Source organism: Narcine bancroftii, chromosome 2 (genome assembly GCF_036971445.1).
Source record: "Narcine bancroftii isolate sNarBan1 chromosome 2, sNarBan1.hap1, whole genome shotgun sequence".
NCBI lineage: Eukaryota > Metazoa > Chordata > Chondrichthyes > Torpediniformes > Narcinidae > Narcine > Narcine bancroftii.
The window spans coordinates 110,100,321-110,123,598 of NC_091470.1; the positions used below are offsets into that span (position 1 = coordinate 110,100,321).

General features: G+C 41.4%; 2 long non-coding RNA genes across 2 annotated transcripts in view; one reads left to right on the top strand and one right to left on the bottom strand.

Annotated features, from left to right (window-relative positions):
• LOC138754145 (uncharacterized) overlaps positions 1-23,278 on the top strand; it is a 281,963-nt gene that overhangs the window by 13,493 nt on the left and 245,192 nt on the right. The window lies entirely within an intron of this gene.
• Positions 10,056-18,387, bottom strand: LOC138754144 (uncharacterized). The gene is made up of 2 exons (XR_011351574.1): positions 18,031-18,387; positions 10,056-10,243 (listed from the first exon to the last, which is right to left on the bottom strand). It is a non-coding gene; the product is annotated as an uncharacterized lncRNA (long non-coding RNA).

Below are 23,278 nucleotides of genomic sequence, written 5' to 3' on the forward strand. Positions count from 1 at the left end.
TGGTAATGTTTGAAATAAATATTGTATCCTTGGGAAGACATTCATTTTAATGCAATTTACCCTCCCTATCAACATTAGCAGCAATTCTTTCCAATGTTCTAAGTCTTCCTGCAATTTCTTTATTAGTGGCTGATAATTTAATTTGTACAAGTGGTTTAAATTATTATCTAATCTAATGCCAAGGTATTGGATTGCTTGTGTTTACCATTTAAATGGTGATTCTTTTTAAAATTCTGTATAATCCGCGTTACTCATTGGCATCACTTCACTTTAACTTGCATTGATCTTGTATCCCAATATTTCTCCATATTCCTTCAATTTTTTATGTAGTTCTTTTATTGATATTTCTGGTTCTGTTAAGTATATTATGGTCATCTGCAAATAGACTGATTTTATATTCCTTCTCCTTTATTTTTATCCCTTTTATTTTATTTTCTGTTCTTATCAGTTCTGCCAATGGCTCTATTGCTAAAGCGAACAGTGAGGGAGATAGTGGACATCCCTGCCTAGTTGACCTACTTAATTTAAATTGGTTCGATACATATCCATTTACTGTTACCTTTGCCAATGGTCCATTATATAATGCTTTAATCCAATTAATATATTTTTCTGGTAGATTGAACCTCTGTAATACTTTGAATAATTAATTCCATTCTACCTTGTCAAAGGCTTTTTCTGCATCTAAAGCTACAGCCCCTGTTGGCTTCTTATTTTCTTCAACTGCATGAATTAGATTAATAAATTTAGACATCCGCTGTTCGTCTTTTCTTAATAAATCCAGTTTGATCTTGTTTTACTATTTTTGGTACACAGTTGGCCAATCTGTTTGCTAATAATTTTGCTATTATCTTATAATCTGAATTAAGTAGAGATATACTGGTCTATATGATGCTGGTGTTAGTGGATCCTTCCCTGTCTTTGGTATTGCTGTAATTATTGCTGTCTTACATGAATCTGGCAAGTTTTGTGTTTCTTCTATCTGGTTCATTACTTCCAGGAGAGGAGGAATTAATAACTCTTTAAATGTTTTATAGATTTCTATTTGGAATCCATCTTCTCCAGACGTTTTATTGTTCGGCAGCTTTTTTAATATATCCTGTACTTCCTCTGTTTCAAATGGTTTTATCAGTTTGTTTTGCTCCTCTTCTTGCAATTTTGGCAGTTCAATTTTAGCTAAAAACTCTTTTATTTTATCATCTTTCCCCTCGTTCTCAGTTTGGTATAATTGTTCATAAAATTCCATAAAGTTCTCATTAATCTCCATTGGATTATATGTAATTTGTTTGTCCTTTTTCCTTGATGCCAATACAGTTCTTTTAGCTTGTTCTGTTTTAAGTTGCCAGGCTAATATTTTGTGTTTTTTCTCCTAGCTCATAATACGTTTGCTTTATTTTCATTATGTTCTTCTCCACCTTATACGTTTGTAATGTTTTGAATTTTATTTTTTTGTCCACCAGTTCTCTTCTGTTTGTTATATCGTCCCTTGTTGCTAATTCTTTTTCTGTACTTACTATCTCCCTTTCCAACTGTTCTATTTCCAATTGTAGTCCTTTTTCATCTTAGTTACATAACTTATTATCTGCCCTCTAATGAAGGCTTTCATTGCATCCCATAATATAAATTTGTCTTTCACTGATTCCGTATTTCTTTCAAAGCACATTTTGATTTGGCGTTCATTAAATTCTCTAAATTCCTGCCTTTTAAGTAGCATGGAGTTTAACCTCCATCTATGTGTTCTTGTTGGGACGTCCTCCAGTTCTATTGCTAATAACATGGGTGAATGATCAGATAGCAATCTAGCTTTATATTCAGTTTTCCTAACTCTCCCTTGAATATGGGCCAACAACAAAAACATATCAATCCTTGAGTATGTTTTATGCCTACTCGAATAATATGAGTATTCCTTCTCCCTTGGGTGCTGCCTCCTCCATATATCCATAATTTTCATAATTTCCAGCATTGATTTAACCATAAATTTGACCACTTTATTCTTTTTGCTTGTCTTTTGTCCAGTTTTATCAACATTGGATCCAAATTAAGGTTAAAATCCCCTCCTATCAATATATTCCCCTGTGTATCTACAATTTTCAAAAAAAATTCTTGCATAAACTTTTGATCCTCTTCATTAGGTGCATATATATTGAGCAAATTCCAAAATTCTGAATATATCTGACATTTTATCATTACATACCTCCCTGTTGGACCTATTATTTCCTCCTTTATTTTGATTGGTACATTTTTATTTATTAATATAGCTGCTCCTCTGGCTTTTGAATTATACGATGCTGCCGTTACATGCCCTACCCAGTCTCTCCTTAATTTATTATGTTCCACTTCAGTTAGATGTGTTTCCTGCACAAATGCTATGCCTACTTTTTCCTTTTTTAGGAAATTTAATAGCCTTTTTTGTTTAATTTGGTTATGTATTCCATTAATATTTATAGTCATATAGTTCAACATGCCCATCTCATATTCTGTTTACATTTCATTTCCGCTTCTTCACCACCACCTTCCGCCTTTCCCCATTTTCGTCTCTCAGTTTTCCCTTTTTAAACTCAATGAATGGCAACACATTTAAAACATAAAATACTCTGACCCCAAATGGCACCCTGCTCTCTGAGTTGCCCCTTATCCCTTGCCGGGCAACCACAACTCCCCTCTCCATTTGGATTGCAAACCCGCTCGCAAGCGTCAACTGATTTTGCAGTGACGGTTATTCTCTACCACACAACCTCCTCCAGAAAAGACTTTTTTCTTCTCATATAACAAAGCTCAACCTCTTTTTTCTCCCCCCTTACTTCCTTTCTTCCCTTTTCTTTCTCTTCTTTAGTTCTTACATATACATTATTTTTACATCTTTATATGCATTTTATCTTCGTTCTTCGTTCTTGTTACATCTCTTCATCTCTCCTTCTGTCCTGCAGGCATTTTGCAACTTCTCGTGCTTCCTCCGGATCCGAGAACAGTCTGTTTGTTCCCCAGGGATAAATATTTTAAGCACAGCTGGATATCTTAACATAAGTTTATAACATTTTTTCCATAGGATCAATTTCGCTGTATTAAACTCCTTCCTCTTCTTTGAGAGGAATAAATGAGAGCATTAAAAGAATGGTTGACATTAGAATTTAGTAAAATGAAAAGTACAGACTTATGTCTGGGTAAAAAAATATTTTTTGACCCTTGTATTCCACTGGTTTTTTGTCTTCTCTAATTTTATTCTTTGCCTGCTCCAGTATATTTTCTCTTATCGTATATCTCAAAAATTTTACTAAAACGGATCTTGGTTTTTGCTGTGTCTGTGGTTTCGGAGCTAGTGTTCTGTGTGCCCTTTCTATTTCCATTCCTTCCTGTATTTCTGTCATTCCCAGGACCTTTGGGATCCATTCTTTTATAAATTTTTCATATCTGTGCCTTCTTCTTCCTTTAGGCCCACTATCTTTATGTTATTTCGCCTACTATAATTTTCCATCATATCAATTTTCTGAGCTAACAACTCTTTCCAATTTTCTTCTTAAGTCATTCACTTCCATTTCTACAGGCGTTCCTCGTTCGTCCACATTTTCTAATCTTTTCCCTATTTCTGTTATGACCAGCTCTATTCTACTCACTTTTTCTTCTGTACTTTTCATTTTTCTTTTCATTTCACTAAATTCTAATGTCAACCATTTTTTTAATGCTCTCATTTGTTCTTGAAAAATAATCTATATTCTGTCCTTCTATTTCTCTGTGCAGAGCTTGGTCTTCTTCTTCCTCTTCTTCTGTGTCTGCACCTGTGTTTATGTCTTCTTCTTCTCTTCCTTGTATCTATGTTTCTTTTGACTTTCCTGATGAGTTGCTTGCCTCATTTTGCTGGGCTTCTTGCTGTTGGTCCTCTTCTTCTGGGTCTCCTGCTGCTGCTCTTCTTTCCTATCACTCCCTTTACTGTCGCTTTCCTCTTCTTCCAGCTGAGAGCCCTGGTGTCGGGCATCCCTCAGCTGTTCGCGCTGTGTTTGCCCGCTCCTCAGCTGGGCCCCCCTCCCGTCGGTGTTCTCCTTTTCCTTAATGAGTGCACTGTACACTTTTGTTTGGCTCAAAGAGCCATTTTTGCAGTCCAGCGGTCGGGGGGTCACGACTCTGTGGGGTCGTCACCAACCTTGGAGAACAGACTCTCTTCTCCACGACGGCTCCCTGTTTCTTCATGCAGGTAAGGCCTTCTCCTTTCTCTTCTGGCGTCTTTTCTTCTTTTTTTCCCGTTGTTTTTACTTTTTCCTTCTTGGGTGCCATTTTCTTTCTTTTCTTTACAATTTTATCTTTTATTTATTATGTTTTGTGTTTCTTGAACTTTGTATTTTCTTCACATTATTTCTTCTTTTCTGGAGAGGGCTGGTATTCTCCTACTAGCCACTACTATGGAAATAAATAAATATTGTTTAAATAAATAAATATAAGTGTGGGGGGAAGACTCCAATGATCTTATGGTCCGATAGTTTGACCTCTGATGAACTTCCAGTAAAAGACAATGCTTTTAAAATGGTTTAAATAAACTTTTATCCATGCCCCGCACCTTGTCCTTGCAACGTTAAACCCTGAATTGTGTGACTTTATAATTTTACATTTAAATGTAAAATGTTAAATTTAGAAATACAGCAAGGTAGCAGGCCCTTCCAGCCCACGGGCCCACACTGGCCAATCACACCCAAATGACCTACTATCCCTGTGCATTTTTGAAGGGTGGGAAGAAACCGGAGCACCCAGAAGAAACCCATGCAGATACGGGGAGAATGTGCAAACTCCTTACAGAGGGCACCGGATTCAAACCCCGGTTGTAGATGCTGTATTCTTCTTTTTTTTTTCTTTTCTTTGGCTTGGCTTCGCGGACGAAGATTTATGGAGGGGGTAAAAAGTCCACGTCAGCTGCAGGCTCGTTTGTGGCTGACCAGTCCGATGCGGGACAGGCAGACACGATTGCAGCGGTTGCAAGGGAAAATTGGTTGGTTGGGGTTGGGTGTTGGGTTTTTCCTCCTTTGCCTTTTGTCAGTGAGGTGGGCTCTGCGGTCTTCTTCAAAGGAGGCTGCTGCCCGCCAAACTGTGAGGCGCCAAGATGCACGGTTTGAGGCGTTATCAGCCCACTGGCGGTGGTCAATGGGGCAGGCACCAAGAGATTTCTTTAGGCAGTCCTTGTACCTTTTCTTTGGTGCACCTCTGTCACGGTGGCCAGTGGAGAGCTCGCCATATAATACGATCTTGGGAAGGCGATGGTCCTCCATTCTGGAGACGTGACCCATCCAGCGCAGCTGGATCTTCAGCAGCGTGGACTCGATGCTGTCGACCTCTGCCATCTCGAGTACCTCGACGTTAGGGGTGTGAGCGCTCCAATGGATGTTGAGGATGGAGCGGAGACAACGCTGGTGGAAGCGTTCTAGGAGCCGTAGGTGGTGCCGGTAGAGGACCCATGATTCGGAGCCGAACAGGAGTGTGGGTATGACAACGGCTCTGTGTACGCTTATCTTTGTGAGGTTTTTCAGTTGGTTGCAGATGCTGTATTAGCGTTGCACTAAACACTACGCTAACCGTGTCATCCTGACTTGCAGTAACACTCTCCACTGCATTTTAGTTTAATATTGTAGTACCTTCTGTACTTAAGTAAGGGTTGACTTGCTTGAATAGCAAGCAAAACAAAGCTTTTTACTGTATCACAGTCCCCGTGACAATAAACAATTGTTGTTTCTTTCTTCCTCCCCCCGCCCCCCCTGATGGATGCTGCCTGATCTGAATAGACATTCAATTTCTTTTATTTAAGGTTTTCAAAATCTGCAGGATTTTTGAACAGCGACTATTAATCTGCCTGGTCCCAATGACCTGCACCTGGTCGATTGCCCTCCATACCTTGCCCGTCCATCTACTTTCTTCAAGGTCAAAATTAAGCCTGCATCTACCACTTCATCTGGCAGCTCGTTCCACCCTCTCACCACTCTGTGGGAAGTTCCTCCTCATGTTCCCTTTAAGCGTTTGACCTTTCACCTGCTACCCATGTCCTCTCATTCTTGTCTCAGTGGAAAAAGCTTGCTTGCATTACTCCATCTCAACCCATCGTAATTTTGTGTATATCTATCAAATCTCCCCTCATTCTTCTACACTCCAGGGAATAAAGCCTGAACCTGTTTAACATTTCCTGATAAAAATCCTGGTGAACCCTCTCTGTACTCTCATTCGTATTGATATCTTTCCTGTAGATAACGCAATAGGTACAAAGAAATCAGTCATCAATATAATTTCATCTCACGCTGTACATTAGCTTCGTTGTCAGTATACGACTGTGAACACACTGGGGGAAAAATCAATCTTGATTATCCTTTGCAACTGATAAACAAGATCAACATCATTAATCTATCTGTAAATTAGTACTTCAAATAAACCAAAAGATAGTAATTTTGGATCAAAATATATTTTTCAGTTCCTTGTCATGGATTTATGTGAATCGAGTATTCCAGGAGTGCTGTTTGCAAGACAGCATTTAAGAAAAAAGCATGTTGAGGTGTTTTAAAATTGCCATGTGCAGTAAAAGATCACCATTTCAAAGAATGCTGCTTTAAAAAAAGACAGCTGGAGGTGAAGGTTCCATTATTATCACATTTAGAATGTAAAATGCATGAAATTCTTTAACCGTAAGGCAGACAGAGAGTCACCACTTTGTCCAGTGCCCCTCACAGAAACCTACAGCACCTGGTGTTCCGAGACGGTCTCCCCTCCAAGTGCCTGCTTTGCTTCCAAGATCAGACAATTTCAGGCATGTTTAGGCCATTAGGCTTCTGTTAAATAGGAAAAATAAGTTTTTTTTTCCCCAGAAACAAATAATGATATTTTTTGGACTAAGTATTATCCAACATTTGCCTCATTTTAATGTTTAATGCACGATTTCACATGTCAAATATTGTTTTCAATTCAATGTGGAAGTATTGAGCAGAATAACTAGGAGAATTCCTAGCTTTCCGTTCATTAGAACCACAGGAGCTCTTTCTACTTCCTAGAAAGCCCCCAAGGATGACAGATAACTAACTTCCACTCTGGTTTTGGAATTTCCGAACTGGCTTGGAATAAGGTGGTTGTTTCAGGTGCATGACACTTGTCTGTCAAAGTGTTGAATGGGCTCTGGCATTAATTAAAAAAAAATTAGACACACAGCACTGTAACAGACCAATTCGCCCTACGAGTCCAGGCCTCCCAATTAACAGCCCATTAACCTACACCCCGGTATGATTTATTTTGAAGAGTGGGAGGAAACTGGAATCCCCAGAGAAAACCCATGCAGACAAGGGCAGAACGTATAAATTCCATTCAACAGCACAGGATTCGAACCCAGGTCCGGTCCAAATCGCTGGCGTTGCGCTAACCACTAAACCAACCCATGCCTCCCTTTAAAGTTTAATATCTGGAAATGCTGCAGAGATGGAAATATCCAGAAATTGTCCTGATCATTTATGTGTGGAGGGAACAGAAGTAGTTTTATTGAGGCCCCAGGTTAACAGGTAGTATTGAATTGAGGAGAGATTGCATTGTCTCAGACTGTACTCGTTGGAATTTAGAAGAATTTCTTATAGAAATATATAAAATTATGAAAGGCATAGATAAGATAGAGGTAGGTAAAATGTTTCCATTGGTGGGGGGGGGGGGGGTGGGGAAGACCAGAACTAGGGGAGATGGCCTCAAGATGCAGAACTGCTTTACCCAGAGGCTGGTGAATCTGTGGAATTTGCTGCCTATTGAAGCAGTGGAGGCGACCTCAGTAAATATATTTAAGACAAGGATCGATAGATTTCTACCTATTGGGGGAATTAAGGGATATGGGAAAAGGCAGATAGGTGAAGATCATCAGATCAGCCATGATCTCATTGAATGGTGGAGCAGGCTCAATGGGCCGGATGGCCGACTCCTGCTCCTATTTCTTAAGCATTGGATAGAATGGAACGCAGTGTGCAGACTTTATATATATGTATACCCACATCCGTGCTACTCCTATGACGGTAATTAGGCTATGGTCTGTAGATGAGAACATTGTATCCATGGCTATCCCTGGTGTCCAACAGTCTGGTATATGACATGTTTTCTACAGGCATTCACTGCAACATGCATTGTAACTGGTCTTTCCTATTATCAGATTCCATCACGACACCTTTGCTTATCACTTCCACAACTGTCTCCACCTTTACTCTCCTTTGCCCATCTTGTTCCATCTCTTTGTCAATCATCTATTATTTCCCAACTCCACTCCTAATGCTCCCTATCTCTCCATCATCTTTCAACTGTACTGGGGATTGTTGGTCAATTGGGTGTAGTTGGGCAGCATGGGCTTATGGTCCGAAATGTCCTGTAATGCTGCTGTATGTCTAAATTAAAACTAAAAGTTAAACACTTCCTGGTTCACTAATACTCTGGTGGACCCTGTTTCGCCCCTCTCCTTCTTAGACTAGATAACTCTTCTTTCCACAGTGAGGGGTCTTACACACAGGTGTAGAGGACAGGAGCAAGGAAGTCACATTGAAAAGGGACCGATTCATATAGGCCATGAAGTACAGGTACATTATCCTTTATCTGGACATCTAAAATCCGGAAAGCTCCAAAATCTGGCAAGTGGGGGGAGAGAGACGGCAGTGCGAGTCGGGCAGGTGGGTGGGGGGGGGGAGAGATTGCAGTATGACTGGAAGGGGGTGGGGGTGGATATGGCAGCACAATTTGGGTGGGCTTAAATCTGGCTTTCCGAAATCCAGAAAAATCCGAAATTCCGCTGTCCCCCAAGGGTTCCGGATAAAGGAGCATGTACCTGTATTGCGTTCAGTTCTGGGTGCTTCTCTTTAGAATGATATAGAGGCTTTACAAGGGTTACAGAAGAAGGGTTCTAAGATAATTCCAGAGATGAGAGGCTGGAGAAATTATGGGGGTTCTCCATAGAACAGAGGATGTGGCTCTGGTACTTAAGATGAATGGAACGGACAATGTACGTTCTCTTTGAGAGAGAGTCAAGAGGTAGGGAACGTAGTATGAGAAGAAAAGGTGACGTTTCGTTTAGAGCAACTGATATTTTTGTTGTATTTTGGCTGCTATAACTTCATCTACAGAAAGTAGAGTTGTGGTTTGTTCATCAGCAACTCAATGCTGAAAATTAATCTTCAATGTGAACATTGATTTTAAAATCAAAGATCTGTTGACGTGATTTTTTTTTCTTGATGTTCAGTGGTTTGGAATATTTTGCTGGCTCAAGGAGCAGCTTTCCTGTTTGGCACTATTGATTGGCACCCCACAGTCTGCCTGAAAAAATAAAGTTTAGATCAAACGTGATGTATAGCTTGTAAGTAATGTGGAAATTGCTTTTGGATCTTGGCCAGCAACTCATCTTTCCACTGGAAATTGCCAACACCATCGTGAGACCAGATCTGATACTCTAGTCCAGCTCTTAACAGATGGTCTTCATTATTGAGCGGATGGTTCCTTGGGATGGGAACTGTGGATGAGGCACATAAATGGAAGGCAGCACGCTATACTAATCTTGCTGCAGTAGAGCGAGCCTGGTGGAAGTTAGTGGTGTGGAGGATTTGTTGCCAAATCCATGACCAAGTTTCTGAGGGAAGTAGGAATCACAGGGCAGGCCCTCAGAAAGGAAATTAAATCCCTCTCTGACTCCACTGAAATGAGCAGTCACTGGGTCTGGCTGAAAAAGAGGAATCCCCATCAGGGCTTCAAATCACCACTAGGGACATGCACCCAGGTCTGATCAGCCTGTGGTGGGCCTGCTTTGGCAGAGGGTGTCTAAAAGGCAGAAACACCTAATGATACCAGGGAATACAACTGAAGATGTGTCGGATACTGGATAATATTCCCCAGTGGTCATTCTCCATTATTGTAATTGAGGCAACCGACCGTACAAACTCTGTGAGAGAGGATCATTCTAACCAATACTGAAACGTCAGGGATTGTAGCATCTAGTCTTTCAAATCAACCTGGAAGTAATGTGGAAGCCATGTTGGCCAACCCATCAGTACAATGAGACCAGACCGCATTGTTTGTGAAGTTATTGATTGAAATTATTAAGATTCTGAAAGTCGATTGTCTATTCCCACAGTTATATCAGTTTTACGCAAGGGGGAACATTGTTGCATCAAATTAAATCTTCTCTTCTGATTCTTGATTGTTTTGGCTCAGCTTCACCCAAAGGTCACAAGAGACTACTCTCATCTCATTGAAGCTCTGAATATTACAGTTGAAGGAGATACTCGAGAGAGAGAGAGAGAGAGAATGATTATAGAACATGAATATAGTCAACTTTTCACAAAGTTGCTGGATTTAGAATAAGACATTTATTTTAACACCAAATTTCTAATGTGATGGATTATTTAGGTTTCTTAATTCAAGTTGTAAGGATGATTCAGTTTTTTAAAAGGGTTACTTTGATGTGGGGTGCAGTCTGCACACTGCAAGGTGCTTTGTAGTCAACAAATTGCTTGTTAAGTACAATCATCGCGTCGCTAGCTCTGCCGACAAAACCACCAGTCAATATATTTGCACCTTCCATTCATTATGGTTTTATATTGGGCAATCCATTAATTTATGAATATCCTCCCCTCACTATGTCGTAAAGAGATGGGCTGGGTGCAGCATTTCTTTAAAGCCCCCCCCCCGGCCAAGGACCCTTGTACAGTGTTACACTTTGCTTGAGTACACGCCACCGCCTGCTTCCCTGGACCTTTGCTGGTCTCACATTAGTCTTTATGCAAATAAACCTTGAATTGCACTCCTGCTGATTCAGAGGTGGAAGAGAGCTACCTGGTTGGTTGTCCTTCTGGTTCAGAAACTGAGAACAGCACAAGCAGGAAAGGCTGTTTATGAACTTCTACAAGAGAAATGTGTGCACTCAAGAACTTGCATCATAAATTATGCCAGGATCACCAGCGGCTATACTTCGTCAGGAGTTTAAGGAGATTCGACATGTCACCAAAGACTCAAAGATTTCTACAGATGTCCCATGGAGAGCATTCTGACTGGTTACATCACTGTCTGGAATGGAAATGCCAATTCTCAGGAAAGGAAAAGGCTACAGAGGGTTGTTAATTTGACCAGTGATGTCTTGGGCATCAGGCTTCATTCCATCAAAGATATTCACAAAAGGCAATGTCTTCACAAAGCCGCTTTTGCCCTCAAGGACCCCCATTACACAGGCTGCTACCATCGGGGGTGGGAGAGGAAGTATCTGCTATCAGATTCCTGAATGGACAATGAACCCCAGACACAACCTTACTTTATCCTATTTCTTGCACTATTCATTTATTTTTGAAATGAAATATTTGCATTGCAATGCTGCCGCAAAACAGCAAATTTCGTTGTCTCCTCCTCAACATTGGGCAGGGGGGATGGGGGGGGAATGTTCTCCCCGTATCTGGTGCCCTGCACCGGTCCATTGCTCCCTGGAGTCTGCAACCCCTCGTGGCTGCTACCGAGCACAGGCTTTTCCATCTTGGAAACAAAACCCACAGTGGCAGGATTTTATTTACAGACACCGACGGCTCCTTTAATGGCCCATTTAAAGCCTGTATGGAGCTGCCAGCATTCGGACCAGGTGGTTGAACCAGCACTGTGTCTCCGCTCTCCTGGGTTTGCATGAGCGGCAGCGTGGCCGTTTACAGCAGCTCTGGCCATGGCATCATTTTACTTTGTACGCTATAGAATAATATTCTGTAGGTCACTGTCTGTTCCCACCATGAAATCAGAGGTAACAATAGACTGCAGACATGATGACGGGTTCCCACTCAGAACATCAACAATTTATTTTCCCCTCACAGATACTGCTGAGTTACATAAGCAGAATATTTATTTTTGGCCTTGGATTTTATTTATCAATGCAAGGGTGAACATTGTTGAATTAAATCGAATGTTCCCTTTGGGCATTTTGTTGTCTTGGCTGGACAAAACTTTGGGCATGAGGCAAGTTTCGAGGGTACGATCGGTACCGTGTAAAATGCAGAAACTCCTACCAGATTTAAAAAGTAAATCCTTCCTTCTCTTTGATGATGAAATTTAACTAGAACCAAGGGAAGGATTTAAAATTTTACTTAGCTTAGTTTAAAAAAAAATGTACTCAGATATACAGCACGGTAGCAGATTTTTCTGTGCCACTTCATTGCACCCAGTTGATCTACAAACTCCCCCTCACCCAGTACATTTTGAATGGTGGGAGGAAACTGGAGCACCCAGAGGAAACCAGCTTAGACATGGGGAGAACTTACAAACTCTTTACAGACAGCGCCAGATTTGAACACAGGTCGCCGGCGCTGTAACAGCTTTGCGCTAACTGCCCACGTCCAAAACCATATGGTCTGGAATTACATGAGTGAGGGTGGAGTTACATTGCACATCCTGTCAGCTATGGTCGTGGAACCATTGTAGGAGAATTCTGTTGCATCCAGGGCTCTGTTGCAGAATGGGGCTGCCAGTAATGATCAGATAAACGACTTCAGAGTGAATATGACACAGTTCCTTGAGCCTAGAAGCTCATCTTGTATGCTTGAATCTCTGCACCGCTGCTATCTTAAATGAAATGGGAATGACATGCCCTCGTTTCGTCTCTTCGACAATGCTGAGATGGTCCAAAGTACTTTGCAGCTGGTGAAATGTGTTTGAAGTGAAGTCAGTGATGGGTTGTTATATTAAACCTGACCTCTCAAGCTCCACATCCCAAGGATCAAGCCAAATCTTGCACGCTGTGGAAATGATTTAATCCCCTATGACTGAGGAATCGGAATGGTGAATGAGCAATGGTTTCTTTGAATTATTTCCCAAAAGAGTTAAGATGAGGGAGATGAATTCATAAATGGCAGGTAGAGTTTGAAGTGGAAGTGTTACCAGGAATGTCAACATTAAGCATTCACCATACAACCCACAGGACCAGCTTAAATAGGTCATTATGCTAGCCATTCTTTGAGAGCTGACTGCTTGTCTCATATTCATCCTGAAGAAGCTTAATCTTTTCTCTGATCACTAATGATAGGAGGTTTGAAGTATTTGTTGGAGCTCCTCAAAACTTGACTCGATAATAAGCGCAAAGAACCTGCAGTTGTTTTCTTCACTTCCCACACAGTTTTTCCCACTCTGCTGGCGATGCTATTGTGAATTTAAATTTACATATCCAGCATGTTTCGGCCCATGAGCTCATGCTGCCAGATTACACCCAATTGGCCTACAACACCCGCCCCCCCCCCCCATACGTTTTGAAGGGTGGTAGGAAACTGGAGCCCTCGGAAAAATCCACACAGAGATGGGGAGAACATACAAAGTCCTTACAGACAGCACTGGACTCAAAACCCTGTCCCAACCGTGCCGTAAAAAGTGTCCATGTTTTTTTCTGCTGCTTGCAAAGAATGCGGGGAATGGAAAGTTATTTGGCTAATCAATAAATCTTCGTCCACGAAGCCAAGCCAAAGAAAGAAAAGAAAAATCAGTGTGGAGAAGCAAAGGGGAAAGATAAGAAAAGGAAACATTATGTCTCAGTGGCAGGTGGCATAGAAAACCTCTCTTTTTATGATAAGAGTGTGCCTTCTTGAGACATAATTCATGCTTTTTACATGCTGTATGTGTATTGAACATGCTGTGGGGGGGGATGGAGATCTGTTTTGCACCTGGAATACAGTCTCTCCCCAACTTGTGACTATCAGTAGATACGACTGAAAAAAAGTGGCTGTTGTGCATACAGTGACTGTCTCTCAGTTGCTATTCAGTAAACTCACCAAAGAAGATGGCAAGCAAAAGGAAAAACCTGCTGATAGGTATGGCAAGAAGTGGAGGAAGATGCTGGATTGGAATTGAAAATTACTTGGTTTATGACTTCTGCATGCCATGCTAACATACTTCCGACTTGTGTCCGTTCCGAGATATGACTAGTAGGTCAGAACAGAACTTGGACGCATGTTGGGGAATAGCTGGATCTCTTGTTCATTTATGTTATGCTGAGGTTATGTTTTGCTTACTTGTATAAATAGCAGCTCTCTCTCTGTAACTGGGTTCCACTTGCATTGCAAAGTAAAAACAAAATAAAGTTTGCTTGTTCATTAGTGCAATAGTTCTAGATAAGTTTGGAAATCAGTGTGTAGTACACCAATATGCTTTAATGCCTTGAGGTCAGCATGTCTGATGCTTCTGCCCAAGGCTATTACATGACATAAAATCTTTCTCCATCTGAGAAAGGGGCCAGTCTCCCTGGCCAATGGTCATCACATGGTAGAGCTGCTCCTTCACAGCTCCTGTGACCCAGGATCGATTCGGACCGCCGATGATGGCTGTGTGGAGTTTGCACGAAGTAGTGGATGCAGCCCAGCACATCGCAGGCAAAACCCTCCCCACTATCAAGAACATCTACAGGGAATGCTGCCATCGGAGAGTAGCAGCGATCATCAAGGATCCACACCACCCAGCACATGCTCTGTTCTTACTGCCACCACCAGAAAAGAGGTACAGGTACCATAAGACTTGCACCACCAGGTTCAGGAACAGCTGCTACCCCTCCCACCATCAGACTCAACAACAAAGTCAATCAGGGACTCAATTAAGGGCTCTTATTATGAGTGTTTACTGAATATTTATTTTTTATGTATTTGCACAGGCAGTTTGTTTACATTTCTTTCTTTACACTTATCTCTTTTGCATATATATCTTTTTTCTTGAGTGCTCAGGAACTGAGTTACAGGGAAAGGTTAAACAGGTTAGAACTTTATTCCCTGGATCATATAAGAATGAGGGGAGATGTGATAGAGGTATTTAAAGTTATCAGGGGAATAAACAGAGTAAATGGAGATTGAGGGTTAGTGAAATACAAACCAGAGTACATGGGTTAAGGGTGAAGGGGAAAAAGTTTAGAGGGAACGTGAGGAAGGTGGTGGGAGTGTGGAATGAGCTTCCAGTTGAAGTTGTGTATGCAGGCTCAGTTTTAACATTTAGGAAGAATTTGGACAGGTATATGGATGGGAGAGGTATGGAGGCCTCTGGGCTGGGTGCAGGTCAATGGAACTAGGCAAAAATAAAGATTCAGCACATAGAGCTCCGAGGTGGCTTTTTCTGTGCCATAATTGTTCTATGGTTCTATAGTTACCATTAAGTCAATATTCTACCTCTTCACTCTGCTACCATCGAGAAAAAGGTACAGAAGCCTAAAGAAGAGCACTCAGCGGCACAAAGACAGCTTCCCCCGCTGCCATCAGATTCCTGAATAATCAATGAACCAAAGACACTGCCTTACTTTTCATGCACTATTTAATTTTTTAAATTTATAGTAATGTTATACAATGGTTATAATATGAATGTTTGCACGATGATGTAGCCATAAAACACCGAATTTCATGACTCGTTTATGTCAATAAGTTCTGATTCTGAAAAGGAATCTTAGGGTTGTATGTGACATTATGTATGTACTCTGACAATAAATTTGAACTTTGAACTCTGTTCTGCGGTTGAAACCAGACCAATCATTTAATTCAGAGGAACCTAATTTTCTGTTGTAAATCCAGGAAAGTAGAAGCTAATCTGTCTGCTACCCCAAAGCAAACATTTATTTGTCTCTCACGGTACCTACCCACACTGCCATAGTTCTTGGAGAGGCAAATAAAATAAAGGACCAATAAGGTATCACTACATTTTATCTCTGTTCTAAGTGCACAAACTATGAATTACAGAAATCTTGTAATTACAGAATAATTACAGAAATGCTGGCTCTGATCCTCCTGTATCTGTTTCCCGATGGGAGAAGCCAGAAGATGCTGTGTGCAGGGTGGGTGGGGTCCTCAATGATTTTGCACATCCTCATTAGTCAACAGTCCCGGTAGATCATGTCGATAGTTGGAGGGGGGGGGGGGGAGGAGACTCTAAGGATCCTTTCTGACACTCTTATGGACCTGTGGATTCCCTTCCGATCCATTTCTCCGCAGCATCTGTACCTAAAGGTGATGCAGCCTGCCAGAATGCTCTCGATAAAGCTCCTGGAGAAGGTTGATATGATAGTGTTTAATGGTGGTTGCAGATTGAATCTAAATAACTCCAGCTTTTGATCTGCATAACCATCTCATTAGTTTTTAAATCAATAATTGTTGGCTCTACTTAGTTGGATTTGATGGGTCCTTCTCTTGAATTAAAGAGCAACTACCTTGGTTTTTAATTTATATTTTGGGATTTGGGTATAAATGACAAGGCTAGTATTTAATATCCCTTTGTCATTGCCCTGGAGCCCGTGATTGGTGAATCACCTTCCGTCAACTGCTGTTGGATAGAGGTCCAGGAATTTGACCTGATAATGGTTTCAGATTTATGGTCAGAGTACATACATGACATCACATGTAGCCCTGAGATTCTTGTTCCTGTGGATGAGGCAGAATTACCACTTATTAGTACTGCAAAAAAAAAACTGGGATGGTTTGGCCTGTGATGTATCCATTTCTTTTGGAGTTCTTTATGCTCAGGGGCATTGGCATCCCTATATCAGACCATAATACAGTGGTCAGTACACTTTCCATCAAACATCTGTGGAATGTTTACGAAACCTCCAGAAACCCCTGAGGAAGTAGATGAAGGAAACCAGAGCACCTGGAGGAAACCTGCACAGACATGGGGAGAATGAACAAACTCCTTACAGACAGCTCTGGATTTGAACCTATGTCGCTGACATAGTAATAGCATTGTGCTAACTGCTACACTAATCTTGATGAGTACATTATTTAACATGTCTCCTTTCCCCCAGCTCTGCATTCACCTTCCTTTTCTCCTGGCCGCCTCCACTCCATATCCCATTAACACCTTTTGTCTGTTAGTCTGCTCTCCTCCTCCTGCCCTTTCTTTTAATTCCGACACCTGTTTGCACTTTACTTGTACCTTGAAGAAGGGTTCAGGCCCAAAATGCCAGTAATATATCTTTACCTCCTGAGAGACTGGCTGAGCTCCACCAGCATTTCTGATTTTTTCTTAACTACAATCACAGCATGTTTCACTGCATTGGTGAATGTGTCCTTTTTGAGGTTTCACACACTCCATGGGTCCAAATTGGGTAAAGATATGTGGGTGTGAAGAGACCAGTCATTGTGTCTTAACTGGCTCATGCTAAAGTTCAACAAAGTTGTCTTATTTTTGAAGCTTGTGTACTTTAGTCCATTGAGAACCTTGCAAGTGTCCATTCGATGATCAATCTTTCCTGAAGCCAGGCTTTTTTGTGCAACTACATCTGATACTGTGGAATGTCGCTAGTGTCTCTCAACCCTTTTTCCACAAAAAAATTCTTCAGCTGACTCTTGAATTTACTGATTCCATCCATCTCCCAGCGTGTCTCTGAGCCGATCTGTCCACACATTCACCAACCAGAATATGAAGTTAAATCTGTTTTGTCTGCTCACTGTCACTCATCCGTTCAGCCACGGTTGCCTTAATCCAAGAGAGAGTGGGTTTTTTTTAAATAACCATTTGGAAAGTGAAAGGGACAATAGAGAAACAATATTTTGAATAAGATAGAAAATTAATCGTCAATATGCTGGAAGTCGGAATGCATGCAATGGTTTCAAATGAAACACAGGAAAAACTGAAAGAATGATAAGCTGACTGCCCAATATTGGAATAAATCCTCATGATTTCGCATCAGTGACAGGCAGGATTTATCAAAGACAATGTCTCCAACATTCTGTTTACATGCAAATTGCATTGTCGAAGTGTCTGGTTTGATTTCTGAAGGGGTGGGGGCTTCATTCAGTTCATGAAAGGGAAAAGCTACCACTCTGCAGACTGGTTGGAGGAATCAAACCCAACTGGTTAATCTGCATTAGCGTGAGCAGTGATACGGTCTGCGATGAATTCAAAATCAAGCAACACGGGGGTCTGTGACTGTAGGCGATACTCAGACGTTAAATGAATTTTCCACTTCACGGTCTGTAGTATGATTTAAAATACCATCATTCAAACAAAAAGATGCTACTAGCAAAAGAGATTAACCACAGCACATTTGAAGCAGATTAGACTCATGAATATAATCGAGCGTCTTACCTGAAGATTTATTTTCCACCTAGGGTAAATGACAAACCTCATTAATGGTGAATCTGAAGTGCCAAAAATGCCTTTTCACTTCACCTGATAGCACTGGTTTTATATGTCAAACTGTAAATATCTATCCATAGCAGCTTGTCCTTTCTAATCTCTCCTTCCTCCCTGGCGATTTCTTCTTTCTTGAGCGTTGTACAACTCTGAACTTGATGGAAGTTGCTGAACATGTTTAGAGTGGCAATGAAGGCAATAGACATTGAGAAATGGGGAGATATTTTATGGTGGGATCAGGGGCAAAATCTTGATGAAGGGTTTTGACTACAAACACCTATGTGATAGTACAGGATATTATCACCACTGTATATATATTTGTACATATTTGCATATAGTGATAGTGATTGGCTGAGAGTCATAGCCATGCCTACTGGCAGGTCATAAAGGGCTGCTCCTCACCAGACCCAGGTCAGTCTGGACTGGTCGAGCTCGATGTACTATGCTCCAGTCTTTTGTTAATAAAAGCCTTGGTTTGAGTCAAGGAGTCTTTGAGTCATTCGACACACTACAACCATTTTCTTCCCCTCTGATGCTGCTCTGCCCTGAGTTCCTCCAGCAGATTCATTTTTGTGCTCTCTTCTGCTAAATCCAGCCCAATAGACATATTCTACTTTTATGTGCTTCTCTGACAAAGTCTGCGGTTGGTTTGTTTTAAATGTTTCATGGGATATTTTCACACAAGATTGATACCCGTGCAGAGTTCAACTTCAATTGTTCTGTGGGTACACCTCTGAAATAACAATGGAGAAAAGCAGTTGTGATCTCATTCTGTTAGTTTTGGTTTGAACTTCAAGATTTAATTTATTGCCATGTAATAGTAGTATGCAAAATTTGCTTAGGGACCTATCGTGGACACAATGTCTCCTCACTTGTCAGCAAGGCACAGCGACTGCACTGCCCGAGAAGACTGAAGAAGGCAAGGCTACCGGCCACCATCGTCTCACCCTTCCACAGGAGCTCTATCAAGAGCGTCCTGGCCGGCTGAAGCACAATGTATATGGTTGCTGCAGAGAAATGGATCAGAGGTCAATCCACAGGACTGTAAGAGTGGCAGAGAGGATCACTGGAGTCTCCCTTCATACCCTCCTCCTTCCCACCCCCCCCCCCCCCCCCCACCATCGATGTGATCTACTGGGATTGTTGTCTAAAGAAAGCGCACAAAATCCAAGCCACACACAGCATCTTTCAGTTGCTCTCATCGGGAAAGAGGGAAAGAGATACAGGAGTATCAGAGTCAGTGCCACCGAGCTTCATCCCACGGGCAAAAAGAATGATGAATGACAAAAGGAACTGCTCACACTAACCATCTGAGACTCTCATATTTCCAAAATAATATTTATTTATATATATGAATACTTGTCCTGCATATGGTATTATTTATCTGTACATTTGTTATATCTCGTTGTGTGTCTACGTGTTTTACACCAAGGACCGGAGAACATTGTTTCCTCAGGTTGTACTTGTGCAATCAGATGATAATAAACTTGAGTTGACTTGACTTGAGTTGAGATGTTATCGTTAAGTTGTATAGGAGATTTGTGAGGCTAAATTTGGAGGTTTGTGTGCAATTTTGATCACCTAACTACAGGAAGGATCGGAATAAGATGTCAATGAATATTATTTTTCTCCCACTATGCTGAACCCCTGAGTTCCTCCAGTAGTGTGTGTTTACTTTGTATAAGCATTTGTATATCCTAAGATATTCGCTTGGGTCTTCCAACAAGCTCTTTTTAATTTCTGCTGTGACATCTTATGGTCTTATAGACAGGCAGGTTGATGTGGGAATAGGCAGGGGAATTGAAATAGTATTTAACTGACAGCTGAGAATGGCCATTCTAGACAGATTATACATGCTCTGTGCTTGCACAAATCTTGGAAGACACAAATGATAGACGGGAAATATAAAAGTCTGCTGTGTTACTCTGGTCACCCACTTGAGTTTGGAATGACTCTGATTCCAGTCGCAAATCAGAGATATCCCACTGATACACCCTTAACGCAACCGTCTGACTCAGCTATTATGATGAAATATTAGTAGTTGTTTCATGGATCCACCAAAATAGTGAAGATTCTCTATTGATAGTCCTTAATCTCAGATCACTTTGGCACCAACCATTATGGAGATGGGATCCAAATTGTTTGGGGTTGGTTCGTGGTTTTGTTGTTGGAAAGGCCGGCTCAAGGAGGGTCAAGAACATCAAATTCCTGGGTGGCAACATCTCTGAGGATCTGTCCTGAATCTTCCATGTTGATACAATCATGAAGATGGATCACCAGCAGATATATTTTGTGAGGAGTTTGAGGAGATTCAATATGTCACCGAAGACTCACGTAAACTTCTACAGGTGAACAGTGGAGAGCATTCTGACTGGTTGCATCACTGTCTGGCGCCAACTCTCAGGACAAGAAAAAAAAACTCCAGAGAGTTGTTAACTCGGCCTGTGACGTCACAGGCACCAGATTTCACTCCATCGAGGACATCTACCTGAAGTGGTGTCTTAAAAAAGCAGCCTCTCTCCTCAAGGACCCCCCCCCACCACCCAGACCATCAGGAGGGAAGTATAGGAGCCTGAAGATGAACACCCAACGGCACAAGGACAGCTTCTTTCCCTCTGCCATCAGATTCCTGAATGAACAATGAACCACAGACACTGCCTTACTTGGACTTTTTCTTGCACTATTTTGATTTATGTTTGTAAGGCATCTTTCTGAATGCTTGCACTGTGACGCTCCCACAAAACAACGAATTTTGTGACTTGTTCAGGACAATAAATTCTGATTGATTGTGATTCAGATTCTGATTCTGTTAGCACCAGTAGTTATTTTTCTTGGCTTTTACAGGATGGAATTGTCCTTCAGAATGACTTGAGTTACTGCCTCTCATTTAATTTCATATATTACATCCATCAATCGACAATCTCCATAAATCAAGTGAGTTTCATGGAGTCTTGGATCTTCCAAGCTCAAAAGTAAATATTTTAATAAAATTCACTGGGTGTGACTAAGTCAACCATTGTTTATCATACATCAGATAGGAAGAGAAACCAACTTTTGGCATGTTTAGTGTCTTTATATACAGTATTTGCTCACAAACTATGGGCATCACTGACAAGGCTATTATAGTACATCCCTAATTTCAAATGTCAAAGGTTCCTTTATTGTTGTGACACATTGTTATATTTTATATAGATATGTTTTAAAGGAAATAAATTGTGGCAGGTTTTTTTAGTGTAGGTCACAAAAAGATACAAATACTTCAACACAGATCTCATTTAAAATGCCAGACAGACAGCCCAGGCTTTGAGTACCCTTGCAAAAACTTCGAAGAAGGTCTATAAGGACTTCACAAGTAGATGTTAATTGGACATGCTGTGGAGTAATGGATTATTGTTTTGGAAAGCAACAGATGAATGATGCAGTATGCTGTTCTAAGAGGGTCATGTGATTTTCTCTGAAAGAGATAATTTAGTTCTACATTTCATCAGTTGAACTGTAGAACTGAACTCGCGCTCTCTCTCAACATCTCTCTCACAGAATCGAAGCCCATTGTATAAGGCACCAGCCAAGTCTATGTGGGAAGGTCTTGTCTCAGAGAGAGAGAGAGAGAGAGAGAGAGAGATGGTGCTACGCTTGGGTATATATACCTGGAAGGTCTCGGAGGAGGTGTAAAAGGCTATGGTATCAAAGCTATTGCACGAGAATGCAGACGAGCATAAATTGATAGAAATTTAAATTCACAACAGTTGGGGGAAGTTGAGTTTAATCTGGAATGGAAAACACGTGTTGGCATTGACGACCATGAAAGTATCAGATAGTTGTACAAACTCATCTTGTTCTCAGGGAAAAACAAATCCCCATCTTCATTTGGTCTGGTCTGTGTTGCTTGATTCTTAAACTGCCCCCCTGAATTGCCTCAACAGGTGATACAGTTCAGGGAACGTAAAATAAATGTTGGCCTTACCAGTGATCTCATGAATGAATAAAAATAATTATTCCGGCACCTCTCCCTTGACTTCCTATTAAGTTATTGAATGCAAAAGAACCAACCTTCAGAAGCCTGCAAACACTTCTACAGTATATTGTGTATTTAAGTGCAAGCCACAGAGGACAAATTAATATCTTATCAACTCCTTAACTAATCCTAAAGTGAGTGTTTTATTTAAAAGATCAGGGAGCAGAGGTACAGCACTGCTCTGGAGGGTCCTACTGCCTGGACATGAAGCCAATAGCTCTGTACAGTCTTTAAACTACTGATTAGAGGAGGTGATGGTGGTTTTTGTAAACATTCTGCAACTGTGGAGGTCTGTGTGCAAGATGGGCAATGTACTGCCTGTACTGGGCAGCAGACCACGATGGGTTTCTGACTCCGGGGGTGCACGGGAGCAGCGCTGGACACCTGAAATGGGGAGGAGATCCCGCCCCACCTACCCACTGAGAAGGAGAAGATGATCTGTTGCGCGTGATCAAGTCAGGTTCGGTGGGTTCACAGAGGAACAGGTCCAGGCACAGGCTGAACAAACAAAGGATCATCTTTATTGCACACATAGAGAAACAGTATCAGGGAAGACACAAAACAACAGTCAGTACTTTAAACAATGTAAACAGTCCACATCGGATACAATGATCTGTGATACCAGTGGCTGCTTACTCTCTCAAACACCTAGAAATATTCAGTAACTCACACATTCTTACTATACAGGGACTTCAACAAATACTCCCAGTTACCTGCTTCAATAGCTAAGTATTCTCATATGATACTACGGCCCCACTCTAAGTGTTGAACACACCTGACCATCAACTCCCCCAGCGATGTCCACAGTATGTGACCTGGGGTAGACCAAAGAGAATGAGCTGCTCCATGTCGTGGTCTTTTAAAGTGCAGTAAGCTGAGGAGTCTGGCCCAGGTAATCACTAGGTGATTAAAGTGACCAATGATCAGGTGTGCACTAATGGGTGGGCAAAGTCCAAAAATGATTGGCAGGTGATGTGACTTCCAACTAGGTTCCAGACGGAGAAGTCATGTGACTCTCCACAAGTCACATTCCCTCCAAGTTCTAGATGGAGAGGTCATATGACCCTCCACAATCCATACTACACAACCCTACGAAAGGTGACAACACACAAGGTGTTTCAGAACTCAATTAGGGGACTGGGGCTCTGGAGGAAGAAGGGTGCAGGCCCAAAACAGTGGCTGACA